We start from the raw sequence: 12,692 nt of genomic DNA, 5'->3' as shown, positions 1-12,692 counted from the left end.
TACTATACAGCTACCATAATCAAGACATTGTAGTGCCGAAGAAAAGAAATAGATCAATATAACAGAATAGAGAACCCAGAAATAAATTCACACAAATATGGTCAACTGATTTCTGACAAAAGAACAAAGGCAATACAATGGAGCAAAAATAGTCTTTTTTAACAAATGCTGCTGAAATAACCGGATATCCATACACAAAAATATGAATCTAGATGCAGATCTTACATCCTTTACGAAAATTAACTTAAAAATGGTCACAGACCTATATGTAAAAGGAAAAATTATAAAGTCCCCAGAAGATAATATAGGAAAAAATTTAGATGACCTTGGGTATGGGGCTGACTTTTTAGATATAGCACCAAAGGCAAGAACCATGAGACAAATAATTGGTAATGTGGACTTGATTAAAATTAAAATCTGCTCTGCAAAAGACAATGCCAAAAGAATTAAAAAAAAAAAAAAACACATACTGTGAGAAAACATTCGCAAAACACACATCTGATAATGGACTATTATCCAAAATATATAAAGAACTTTTAAAACTTAACAATAAGAGAACAGATAACTTGATTTAAAAATGGAATAAGAACTTAACAGATACCTCGCCAAAGAAGATATGCAGATAGTGAACAAGCATATGAAAAGATGCTTCAAGGCAGGTATCATCAGAGAAATGCAAATCAAAACAATGAGAAACCACAACACATCTATTAGAGTGGCCAAAGTCTGGATTACTAACAACATCAAGTGGTGGTGAAGATGTGGAGCAGTAGGAACTTCCATTCATTGCTGGTGGAAATGCAAAATAGTACAGCCACTTTGGAAGAGAGTTTGGCAGTCTCTTAAAAAACTAAGCATACTCCTGCAATCACACTTCTCGGTATTTACTCAAAAAAGTTGAAATCTTATGTTCACACAAAAACCTGCATACGGATGTTTATGGCAACTTTATTCATAATTGTCAAAATGTGGAAGTAGCCAATATGCACTTCAGTAAATAAATGGATAAACATACTGTGGTACATTCAGACAACGGAATATTATTCAGTGCTAAAAAGAAATGGACTATCAGTCCATGACAAGACATGAAGGAATCTTAACTGTATATTACTGAGGGAAAGAAGCCAATCTGGAAAAGCTGTGTACTATACGATTCCAACTGTATGACATTCTGAAAAAGGTAAAACTATGGAGATGGTAGAAAGATCAGTGGTTGTCAGACACTGGAGAGAGGAGGAGGGATGAATAAGCAAAGCACAGAGGATTTTTAGGGCAATGAAAATACTCTGTATGATACCATAATGATGGATACGTGTCATTATACACTTGTCTAAACCCATAGAATGTATAATACCAACAGTGAATCCTAATATAAACTATGGACTTTAGGTGATTATGATGTGTCAATGTAGGTTCATCAATTGTAACAAATGTACCAGTCTGGTGGGGGATATTGATAACAGGGAGGATATGTATGTGCAGGGCCGGACAACATATGGGAGATCCCTGTACCTTTCCCCTTGGCTTTGCTGTGAATTTAAAACTGCTCTAAAAATACAGTGTTTAGAGCAACATGGAGAGATGATGGCACTGATCTGGAGGGCAGCCACTACCACCACGTGCCTCTTCAACAAGCCCAAGGGTGAGATGACCCCAGAGGAGCTGCAGAAGCGGAAGAAGGAAGAGTTTAACCCGGGTCCACTCTCTGTGCTCACACCATCAGTCAAGAACAACACCCAAAGGCTCATCAGCTGCCACAAGAAGAAGAAGTTCAACAAGAAGAAGTTCCTGGGTCATATGAAGGCGGCCAATAGGCACTACAGCATGGTGCTGGAAAATGTGAAGGAGATGTGGACCAAGGGCCCCAAGACTGACAAGGGCAAGAAGAAGTCCAAGCCAGTCATCAAGGATCACATCTCCAAGGTGTTCTTGTGTGGGGACTGGGTCATCTTGGTCCTGTCAACCCACTCATTGCTGGCAAGTAGGGGCCCCTCCCCACCATCAGAATTCCCTCCCTCATCCTGCAGAGACCTGCCCTTTGTAATGGGAATAATAAAATCTTGTGTTTTTTCTAAAAAATAAAAAACAATTTTTAAATTAAAAATATAGTATTTACATAAGTAAACAATAAAATAGAAAAATGTAATTTTTAATAATTAATTTTCATCATTTAATATTCACCTTCTCCTCTATAATTCTGCTTTGGTATAAATATTCTCCCTCTTGCTTTCTTCTTTTGTCAGTGTCTGTTTGGGCTGCTATAACAAAATACCATAGATGGGTGGCTGATAAACAGAAACCTATTTCCCTCAGTTCTGGAGGCTGGGAAGTCCAAGATTAAGGCATGGGCAGATTTGGTGTCTAGTAAAAGCCTGCTTTCTAGTTCTAGATGGCTGCTTTCTTTCTTTCTTTCTTTTTTTTTTTTAAAGATTTATTTATTTGACACAGAGAGAGAGACAGCTAGAGAGGGAACACAAGCAGGGGGAGTGGAAGAGGGAGAAGCAGGCTCCTGGCTGAGCAGGGAGCCCGATGCGGGGCTTGGTCCCAGGACCCTGGGATCATGACCTGAGCCGAAGGCAGACGCTTAATGACTGAGCCACCCAGGCGCCCCTAGGTGGCTGCTTTCTTAAGGTGTCCTCATATGATGGAAAGGGTAAGGATGCTCTGTGGGGTCACTTTTAGAGGGGCATTCATCCCATTCATGAGGGCTCTACCTTCATGACCTAATCACCTCTGAAAGGGCTTACACTGGGGATTAGGTGTCAACATATGAATTTTAATGAAACACAAACATTCAGTTTGTAGCATGTGTCCTGTTTTATTTGCCCCCTAAACCAATGTGTTTCAAAAGGCAATTTTACCTTATTGAACATTAGTTTCACTTTGGTAAATCCAAGATACATTCACTGAGCATGTACTAAGTACATAACTAGCACTCCACTGGGCATCATCTTGGTTGTAAAGAGGCTAATAAATAAGACAGTCAAAGTTTCCTGTACATTTAATTTATATCTGGAATAGCTATCAGAATTTTACATGTAGTATATAAATTATCCCTCCCAACACCACCACCATGGGGTAAATATTATTATTATGCCTATCTTAGAGATAAGACTCAGAAGGTTAAGTAACTTGCCTGAACTAAGATAGTAAAAATGGAGCTGGATTCAACAAGCTCTTACAGTCCAAGTAGGGTCACATATATTATAAATATGAAATATTTCTTCAAAGACTATTTTAAAGACCTATGATGACTACAAATTCTATAGCAGTTCAGTGGCACAAGGTGAGCAAGAATGGGGTGATTAAGAGAGCTTTCATAAAGATGATAGGACTTAACTTAGGCCTGGAAGCATAGGTAGATTTGGCAGGTTACAGAAAAGGATGAGAATTTTCTAGTACAGACATCATGAGCAAAGTGATGGAAGTGGAAATGATCAAAGAAGGTTTTTGCTACTGATATAGATCGGCCTGCAGAGGCAAGTTTCATATATGGTCAGAGAGTAGTCATTTGGTGGGTTTAATTGATTGGTATCCATTTCCTCTTCTACAGATAAGAACACAGCAATTTTTATCCAGCTGTCCACATTTCCTTGCTCAAATTATACATTGCATAGTTTGATTTCACTATTTGAACAAGGTGCAAGGAAAGTGATCCAAGCCTAAGTCAGTATTGTCTATATTGCTTTATTAAATGATGGGCATCTGACTTCTTCTGGTCCTACCATAATTCTCTCAAATGTAGTCATACATACACATACGTAAATAACGAGATACAAGAGGCATCACGGGACCATGAGTGGAGGGAGCATTCTGCCAAGAATGGAGCTAACATTGAAGAAGGAGAGCTGTGAAATTGTCCTGGGTGGCTCAGTCGGTTAAGCATTTGCCTTAGGCTCAGGGTCCTGGGATCAAGAGCCGCATCGGGCTCCCTGCTCAGCGGGGAGCCTGCTTCTCCCTCTCCGTCTCCCCTTCCCCTGCTTGTGCTGTCTCACTCTCTCGCTCTCTCTCTCTCTGTCAAATAAATAAATAACATTTTTTAAAAAATTTTTGTTTAAAAAAATATGAGGTCCTGGACATGCTGAGTCTTTGTACCAGTCCAGTTTAGAAACTATACTTTAGTTGCAGAGAATACATTCCTTTGTTTTTAAATAGAGTTTGATTAGGGTTTTTCATTACAAAGAAAGCATACAGATAATGACATATGAAGAAGGTAATGGGAAAAGCATAAATTAAAAACAAAAACATTTTGCATCAAATTATGACTCCCGCACTTTCTAGATGAGTGACATTTTCAAGATCTTTAACTTCTCCCTGAGTCTCAGCTGACTCGTTACAAAATAGAAATAACCTAATTACAAAGCATTTAGTATAGACAGAATTGACAGAATGGGATTAGATGGGATAAGAATTAATATGTTCCTGAGCAATTCAATTTTGATAAAAGTGTGTTACAATGGCCTTAAAAGTGTTCGCTCAAAGGGACGATATGATGAGAGGGGTTTAGTACATTTATTTGAACACTATTTTGCTTAAAGAACTCCAGGAGAAAAGAAACTAGAAAACCCTAATAGTAATTAAGCATGGAGATCAGGGTCTGTGTTAGGGTATCAAGTGCAGGAACAGGAATGAAAAGACTTGCTGGAGGAATATTTCAAAGACCAGAAAAAAATAATTGATCCTCTAGTTCAAAAGAATAAAAAAAATAATATTGGCTTAGTTCTGCTGAAAACTGACATTCTAAATGGCTGTTCTATAAGAAAATAATAACAGTTCGGTTTACGGTTCAGCAAGAAATTAATAATTGAGCTATACTTGGTGTTGGAGTTTTGTAAATCTGTGCTTTTCCATCTGGTGTGTAGTTCACAGTTCAGTTAAAGACCTTGCTAAAACATATGATGCCTTACTACACAGCCGAGAGCTACAGAATAGAAAAATATATTACAGTGAAATATTAGGTTTGTATTTGGTAGAAGAGTGCAGAGGAATGTAGAGTAGTTGAGATTAGGTTGAGAGTAAAATAAGTCAGACAGCCGGAATTTGAAAGAAACGCTAACTTAAAAATAGTCATAGGTTTGGCCATGTTTATATGCTCGGGGAAAAAAATGTAAACACTTCAGACTGCTAAATTTTTCTCCAACCAGGAACTATGTTTACAAAGATAAAGAAAACTGAAGAGTTCAAAAATGCTTAATAGATATAGAATAAAACCGCAGATTTCTTGGAAACGATGAGTACAGGGAATGACTGAAGTACCTAGAATAATAACTTTATCTATAATATCGATTTGGTTATTTTCAGTAGGTTCTTATTCAACTTCTCATTTCTCTAAAAATAGCTCAAATTTTGAGGTAGATTGTGGGTGGTACATTGAGGGCATTCCCTTCAGAGAAATAGAGATTTCTGCCCCTGATATTCCTGCTATGACTGCAAGCTGCTTAGTTTATATGTTGCTTTATTCCCTTTACAAACAAGAGAAAAAAAAAAGAGGTAATATTCTGGAGATGACTTACAGGTTTGTTTTTTAACAGCAACTAATAAAACATAGGCTGTAAAGCATTTGAAATATATAAAACTGGGGGCTAATGCATCATCATACGTGCTAAGATACCATGCTGCAAAGGACAGCTCAAATGTTCCAGGTGTTCACAACTGCAAAAGGCTAATGACTCCAGAGCTGCTCTAATTCATGAAAAAGACAAAGATCTAAGTTCTGGGAGCCAGAGAAGGACGCAGTAAACATTGGAGGACTTTATTCATTATTAAAATATGCAAAAATTAAATAGCCAGGGCCTCAAGCTAAGAACCCTATGGCATTATAAAATAGATTGCAAATTAGTTATTTAGTTTATGCTAGACTATCAGAAGAAGTTTATGCTAAAGAATTATTCATTTTAATTTTTCACCAGGATCTGTGCAAGCCAGATATGTAAATGAAGAGGAAAAAAAGGTAATTGTCAGTCCCAATATGTTTTACTACCTCTGTTCCTTTTATTTTCAGCATTTTACATTTGCTTCATCAATACAATCTCTACCATGCCTTGTACTGACCCAGTTCCTGAGCCAATTCTGATTAACGCAAGAAATACAGCAGTGCTACAATCTGGGGGCCTATAAAATCAAGTCAGATTCTCCCTTTTCAGTGTATGTTGTTGCTTTGTTTAATATCTTACACGGACAGTCCCTCTCTTGATGGAGATTCCGTTTTAGCAAATTCATCTTTATTGATCATTTATTCCATGTTAAAACCTGTGTTTGAGGGCGCCTGGGTGACTCGGTCGGTTAAGCAGCTGTCTTCGGCTCAGGTCATGATCGCAGGGTCCTGGGATCGAGTCCCGCATCGGCTCCCTGCTCAGTGGGGAGTCTGCTTCTTCCTCTCCCTCTGCCCCTCCCCCTGCTTGTGTTCTCTCTCTCTCTCTCAAATAAATAAATAAAATCTTTAAAAAAAATCCTAGGTTTGTTCTATAAACTTTTTTAGCTTCAAATATTATGAATTGAGTTAATCATCTGCCTCACTTCATGACATCTCATCATCACTGGTCACTACAAGTGTCCTTATTAGTTTATTTCATAATTTTTTTCTTTATCCATCATCTCCTTTCTCAACCTCTTCCCCAGATATTAAGGGGAAGTGGATGCAGCTATATAATGCAAGTAGGGAGAATGAATGAAACGCAAAAGTCTTACTCCCATATATTGTGATGACAATTAATGGCAAACTACAAATCAAATAGTCCGGATTCTTAATGGTACAGACCCTCAAGGAATAAAGTTTGGGGTCACTGTGCCAGTCAAGAAACCATAATCATCTGAGGTGCTTTCTGAGGCCAAAGGAAATAAACTGGTAGTGTAAAATGGAAATTATCAACACCAGCTATGACCACGTGATTGCTTGCAGCAAGGAGGTCTAGTGGTTGTGGCTGTTTCTTCCTTGCTCTGTGTGTGTGTGTGTGTATACTTATGTGTGTGTGTATATGAAAAAACACTTGTATATGTGTGTGTGTCAATTATCATTCTTTTTATTTTTTCACTCCTGTTCTTTTATTGTTAAAGCAAATGTATGTTGATGTGTTAATAGTGATTAAACTTGTATTTCGGTATTTAGGTGCGAAGATATCAATCATGGATCACTACATCAAAAACTAATGATGTAATGTACAGTGATTAACATAACATAATAAAATTTTTAAAAATGCAGAAAAAAAAAGAAAATATCAAAGGGGAGTGTGACTTAGAAGAACAAACATCACCTCAAGGTGAACAAAGTAAGATTTTGTGTATCCTCTTTTGGGGGAGTAGGTTAGCATGTTTTGGGTTTAATGTGTGTCAGTTGCATTGTGTTAGTTAAAAAATTATTGTGTTTGGAAGTTACATATGGCTAAAATGATGTGTATGAATACCAAGTGGACAAGGTATAGACTGTGGTGGACTGTTCTCTGTGGCTTGGTTATGCTGGAAATCGAATTTTTGAAACTCCCCTTCCTCTATGTGTCTGAATTAAAATTAACCAAAAGAGAAACTGATGAGTGGTGTGGAATGCATAATAGCAACAGTGACTATAATCCCTAAAAGATATTTGTCAAGTTCAGATGTGGTGACTAACAGATTCAGAGATGTGTGCTGACTTCCCATTTACCACCATTATGCTCTCCTCCATGCCCACCCTTCCTCATGGATGCTAGCCTGCTGGTCGACAGTGACCCTAGGCAGTGACCATATACTTGGCTGTGGATCCCGCCAATTGCTTACACACCATTCAAATTAAAATTGTATAGTAAATACCTATATAAACCTATGAATTTCATGAACCACAAACTATTCTATTAAATGTATGAAATAGCAGATGCACTTTAAATTCTACTGTTCAAATAGTCTAATCTCTCATTAAGATTTTTCATGAAAAGCCTATAATTCTAGCCAATGGAATGTCTAGCTCAAGTTCTAAGCTGGGCCAACACTCTCTGAGAGTTTTGAACCTCTAGTTTGTTCAACAACTCAAATCCTGGAAAATGTTGCCTTATCTCAAATTTAATTCTGTTTCTTCAGCTCTTCCTTATCTCCTGACTTCTGACCTTGTTCACTGTTCCTCGTCACACATTGAATATAGTGCTATTGATCCTGGGGCTGTGCTAATATTAGAGCATGCTGTGTTGAACTTCTCTCTTTAACCGGCGTACAGTTCTCAGTGTGGTCCCAGATCAGCACCAACAGCAGCCCCTGGGAATTTGTTAGAAAAGGAAATGCATGTGTCCCATCCCATACCTGCTAAGTCAGAAACTCTGGGAATGGAGCCCAGCCATCTAAACTGCAACAATCCCTTCAGGCGACTCCCATACAATTAAACTGTAGAACCACTGAAGTAGAGTGTGCCATTTTCTCTCTTTCTATGTTCATTAACCAGTCCTTCTACCTGGTTCCTAACTTCCTGTGTTCTTCTTAGCCTGTGTTCCTGCTGTTTGCCCAGAAAGCAGTCACTGTATAAGTATTAATCTACTCGCTTAATTAATATTAGTTCTATTAGGAAATAAATTAGGGAATTCTCTGCAGCCTATTTAATACCTAGAATAAATTCTGAGATTAGTTCTTGTTTAAACCCTTAATTATATTGTTGCTATGACAAAAGCTGTCCACTTTGTTTTTCACATTATTCCCTGTGGTCTTTAGTATCTTGTTCTTTATTACTTGAATAAGTACCTAATTGTTTCTCCTCTCAGAAACTTTTTTTGGATGCTTATGGAGAGTTTTTGCATTCTCTTGACTTGTACCTTTCTTCAATTATATGTTGGTAAGCATAATATGATAATCAGTCATTTGTATATAAAGTTATTTATTGTTTATGTCCAAATCCACTGGTATTAAAGGTAGTACAAATAAAAATTTGTAGTCTGGTGCTATTAAGTTCTTAAATTGCTCCTGTAATATGAATGTTTTTCACTTAAAATGTATTTCTTAAACTAAGTAAATACTGGGATCCCGGCACAATATTTGCCATGTAGTGATTAAACACACTGCTCTAACATTTTCCTTGCATTTCTTAGAGGGAAATTTAACAGTGTTATGGAAGATGTATAATGATGCTTTTGCTGCTCCACCATGGGGGATCCATTTTAAGCCGAGACCAAGCAGAAAATGGCTCATTTCATCAAAGAGATTTAAAAAAACCCTCCTATCACCCAGTAGCAGAGGCTGCTGATTACAGTGGGAAACACAACTTCCTCCACCACCCCCACATACACACACTTCTCAGGTTAGAGAAAACAAGAACTTGGGTATTGCGCAGCTACTTTCTTTCAAATGTAAAACACGTAGCTCCTTTTAAGCAGAAGATATTAAAAAGAAAAGAAGTCTTCCATAACAATCAATTTATAAAAATTCAGTTCTTACAGGACTCAGACAATGATAAAAGACTTGTTGTATTTAGTAATGAGTCCTCTGAAGCAAGAAGTGGGTACCCCAGCATAGATAACTTAGAATGGAACAATGGCAGATGATTATAGAAGAGAATCCTGGCTCTACCTGAAGACATCCAACTCTGGTGCTTAGGGGTCTTTGCCAGCACCTTTGAAAAGCATACCCTTACAATTTTATAGCAGGAAACTTGGCACAGCCTTTAATTTCTTATATATTATGTGTGGAATCAAATCTAGTTAACTTTTTGTTATCAGAAAATGTGAGTGACTCTTAGCACATTATTTTGTGATCTTTTTAAAGTCCCATGGTAAGTAACTTCTCCAAGTTTATTATTATAAATAGTTATGTGAATAGAGTGGACTCTATTTTGTTATTAACAGTTTAATACCCGGCCAGCACAAACTCTCAGGAATTGTGTTTTAGCAAGAATTTTATTTTCATTCAGGAAATACAAAGTAATTGTCTCTTGCACCCACTGAGCTAGCTCAGGAGGTGTACTTGTGAGCCGACGGATCTAGCCCTTGACCTCATGTGGATACCATTGTAGTGGAGGAAATAGTAAAAAATACTATAGCAACACAAAATATAAAATAATTAAAGTTATGAAGGAAAAAACAAGAATCTGAGATAGATGATTGTAATGATGGAAGAAGAAGGGTCTAGGTTTGAAAGGCTAATGATGGAAAGAATTTTTGTAAAGAAAAAATTGAGCTAAAATCTAAAACAGATTAAGGATTCAGCTATATAAAGGTACAAGAAAGAATGTTCAAAAATAAAATTATTTTTACAAACACGTTAAGAAATAATATATTTGAGATGTTAGAGGTTCAGAATGATCCCATAAGAAGACCCATGTGTATGGATCATAAATAAAGATAATTTGGCAGAGGTGACCTTGAATAGAGGAGAACTAGATCATACAGGTCCTTTTAAGTCAGGTGTTTGGATTTTATTTTAATAGGAATAAGAACCCATTAAGGAGTTTTAGACAAGGAAGTCACATGATTCTACTTACATTATCAACAGATAATTTGGAATCCTCTGTGGAAAAAAAAGGAATGAATTTGGATATGGTTACCAGCTACGAGGCTGGAGCAATAATTCAGCAAATTTAGACATTAAGTTGTACACCTTAAATATAAAAAATTTTTATATGTCAAAGGTGTCTCAATAAAAAGAACAGTTTTAGCAATTCTGAATAAAGCTGCTGTAAACATCCATGTGCAGGTTTTTGTGTTTGTTTATATAAGTTTTCAGTTTCTTTGGGTTAACACCAAGGAGTTCCTGAATCTTATGATAAAAGGACTTTTACTTTTGTAAGAATCTGCTAAACTGTTTTCCAAAGTGTCTGAAGCGCTTTGCCTTCCCACCAACAATGAAAGAGAGTTACACCACATCCTTGCCAGCATTTAGTCATGTCAGTGTTCCAGATTTTGGCCAATCTCATTAGTTGTGCGCTGGTATACTTTTCTATCCCAGCTTAAAAATGTCAGAGAGCACAGTAGAGGGGTTTCTTGGGAAGGAGAAAAGTGAAGTTTACTGAGTAGTTTGGAGATACCTAACTGTTCTAGATATTGTATTAGTATATACACATTTTCCCACCATGTCTCATGGTTCAGTTTCATCCCTAAACAGAACCCATTTGATGACAAGTTTAGCAAATTTCTTATGTTATAATCAATGTACTAGTTAAAATATGCATTCTAAAGTTTGGAATTCTTATTACTATAAAAAGAAAGGAAGAATGAATTTTGGGGTGCTAGGGGAGGCAATTGGCAGTCTCTGCCTTAAAAAGCATTTACCTGCAAAATCCAGGAAATCAAAATAAAGTCAGCATATTAAAATTAAAGATTTTTTTTTAGCTGAGGAAAGTATGTGACCTCTCTCTAATAGAGACAGGAAATAATATTCTCTACACATTCTCATAAAAAAGGATGGCTGTGCAATGTATTAGAATTGTTCTTAATCATTACTACATTGATTTTATACAACAATCTTGTGATATCCTTCAATAAAAACTAATGGAATAATTCAGTAAAAAACAATTACTCTGGGGTTAAAACAATGAAGGAAATAAGGTTTTAAAATATTTTAAATGAATGAGTAAAAAAGCATTATTGTCCCTAATATGAAGGTAGAATTATCCTCAAGCACATGCAATGATTGTTTTTCAGTAATTTGACCACGAAAGTTTGCAAGACATAATCTAATTCCATTAGTTCACCTTGAAGTTTAATGGCACATATGTGGCTTCCCCTTATTGAAAATTCCTTTAAACTGTTTAATTTTGTAAGACATGTATATATTTATTTTTATTACAGTTTTATTGTACTATATAATTGCTACTTGTGATTATTAGTATACTTTCATTTAATGAAATTTATTAAACAATAGGTATTACATCTTTTCTTGATAAATAGTAATATATTTAAAAATCATTTTAATATGTATATTTCTACTCTTCCTCTCTTAAACCAAATTTAATTTAAGATATAAATGTGTCTTATGAATATTTTGGTCCCAGTTCCTATTTCAATAGCTGGCATATTACATGGACTTGTTGATTTTGCAAACAATTACACAGTACTGTGGCTAAAGGATCTATTATTTGTTTTAATTTAGTTAATGTGAGTTGTGATAAAAAATACACATCAGTTTTCCAGGGCTTTAACAAACTAGATACTTATTTTTCTTTTATGTAAATATCTAACACAGATGTCCTGTTGGTTGTGAGTTTCTTTAATCTATGTGGTGATTCAGGAACCTACATCATTTCCATCCTGTGGCTCCACACAGGTCAGCCTTTCTCAGTGGGGGAGATGATTCTTCAGACAATTAAGCCCTAATGCCCTAAAGCATCCATTTTATATAAAGAATTAGCTTTCTTCCTAGGCATCTAACATACTAATACTTACGTGGATCCTTGGGAGAACTGAGATTAGTCAATCAAATCATTTTCTGTATTTGGTGGTGTAGATAAGAGCCCTGGTTGAGAAAGCTTCAGAATCCTCTGCATCTAGTCTGCAAAGGAGCAAACACCATAAGATTTCATTCATATGTGGAATTTAAGAAACAAAACCAACCACCAACAACAAAGAGACAAATAGAAAACCAGACTCTTAACCGTAGAGAGAAAGGTGGGTGGTTTTGAGAGGTTGCTAGAGAGGAGGTGGGTGGGGGCATGGGGGAAACAGGTGATGGGGATTCAGGAGTGCACTTGTGATGAGCACTGGGTGATGTATAGAATTGTTGAATTACTACATTGTACACCTGAAATGAAT

The 12,692-nt window shown here is 36.4% G+C and overlaps 1 pseudogene; it reads left to right on the top strand.

Annotated features, from left to right (window-relative positions):
• The first annotated feature begins 1,635 nt into the window (after positions 1–1,635).
• On the top strand, positions 1,636–1,985 carry LOC116627838 (annotated as a pseudogene).
• Positions 1,986–12,692: the final 10,707 nt, after the last annotated feature.

This window comes from Phoca vitulina, unplaced genomic scaffold, assembly GCF_004348235.1.
Source record: "Phoca vitulina isolate PV1807 unplaced genomic scaffold, GSC_HSeal_1.0 scaffold3, whole genome shotgun sequence".
NCBI lineage: Eukaryota > Metazoa > Chordata > Mammalia > Carnivora > Phocidae > Phoca > Phoca vitulina.
This window is presented reverse-complemented; position numbering and strand designations above follow the sequence as displayed.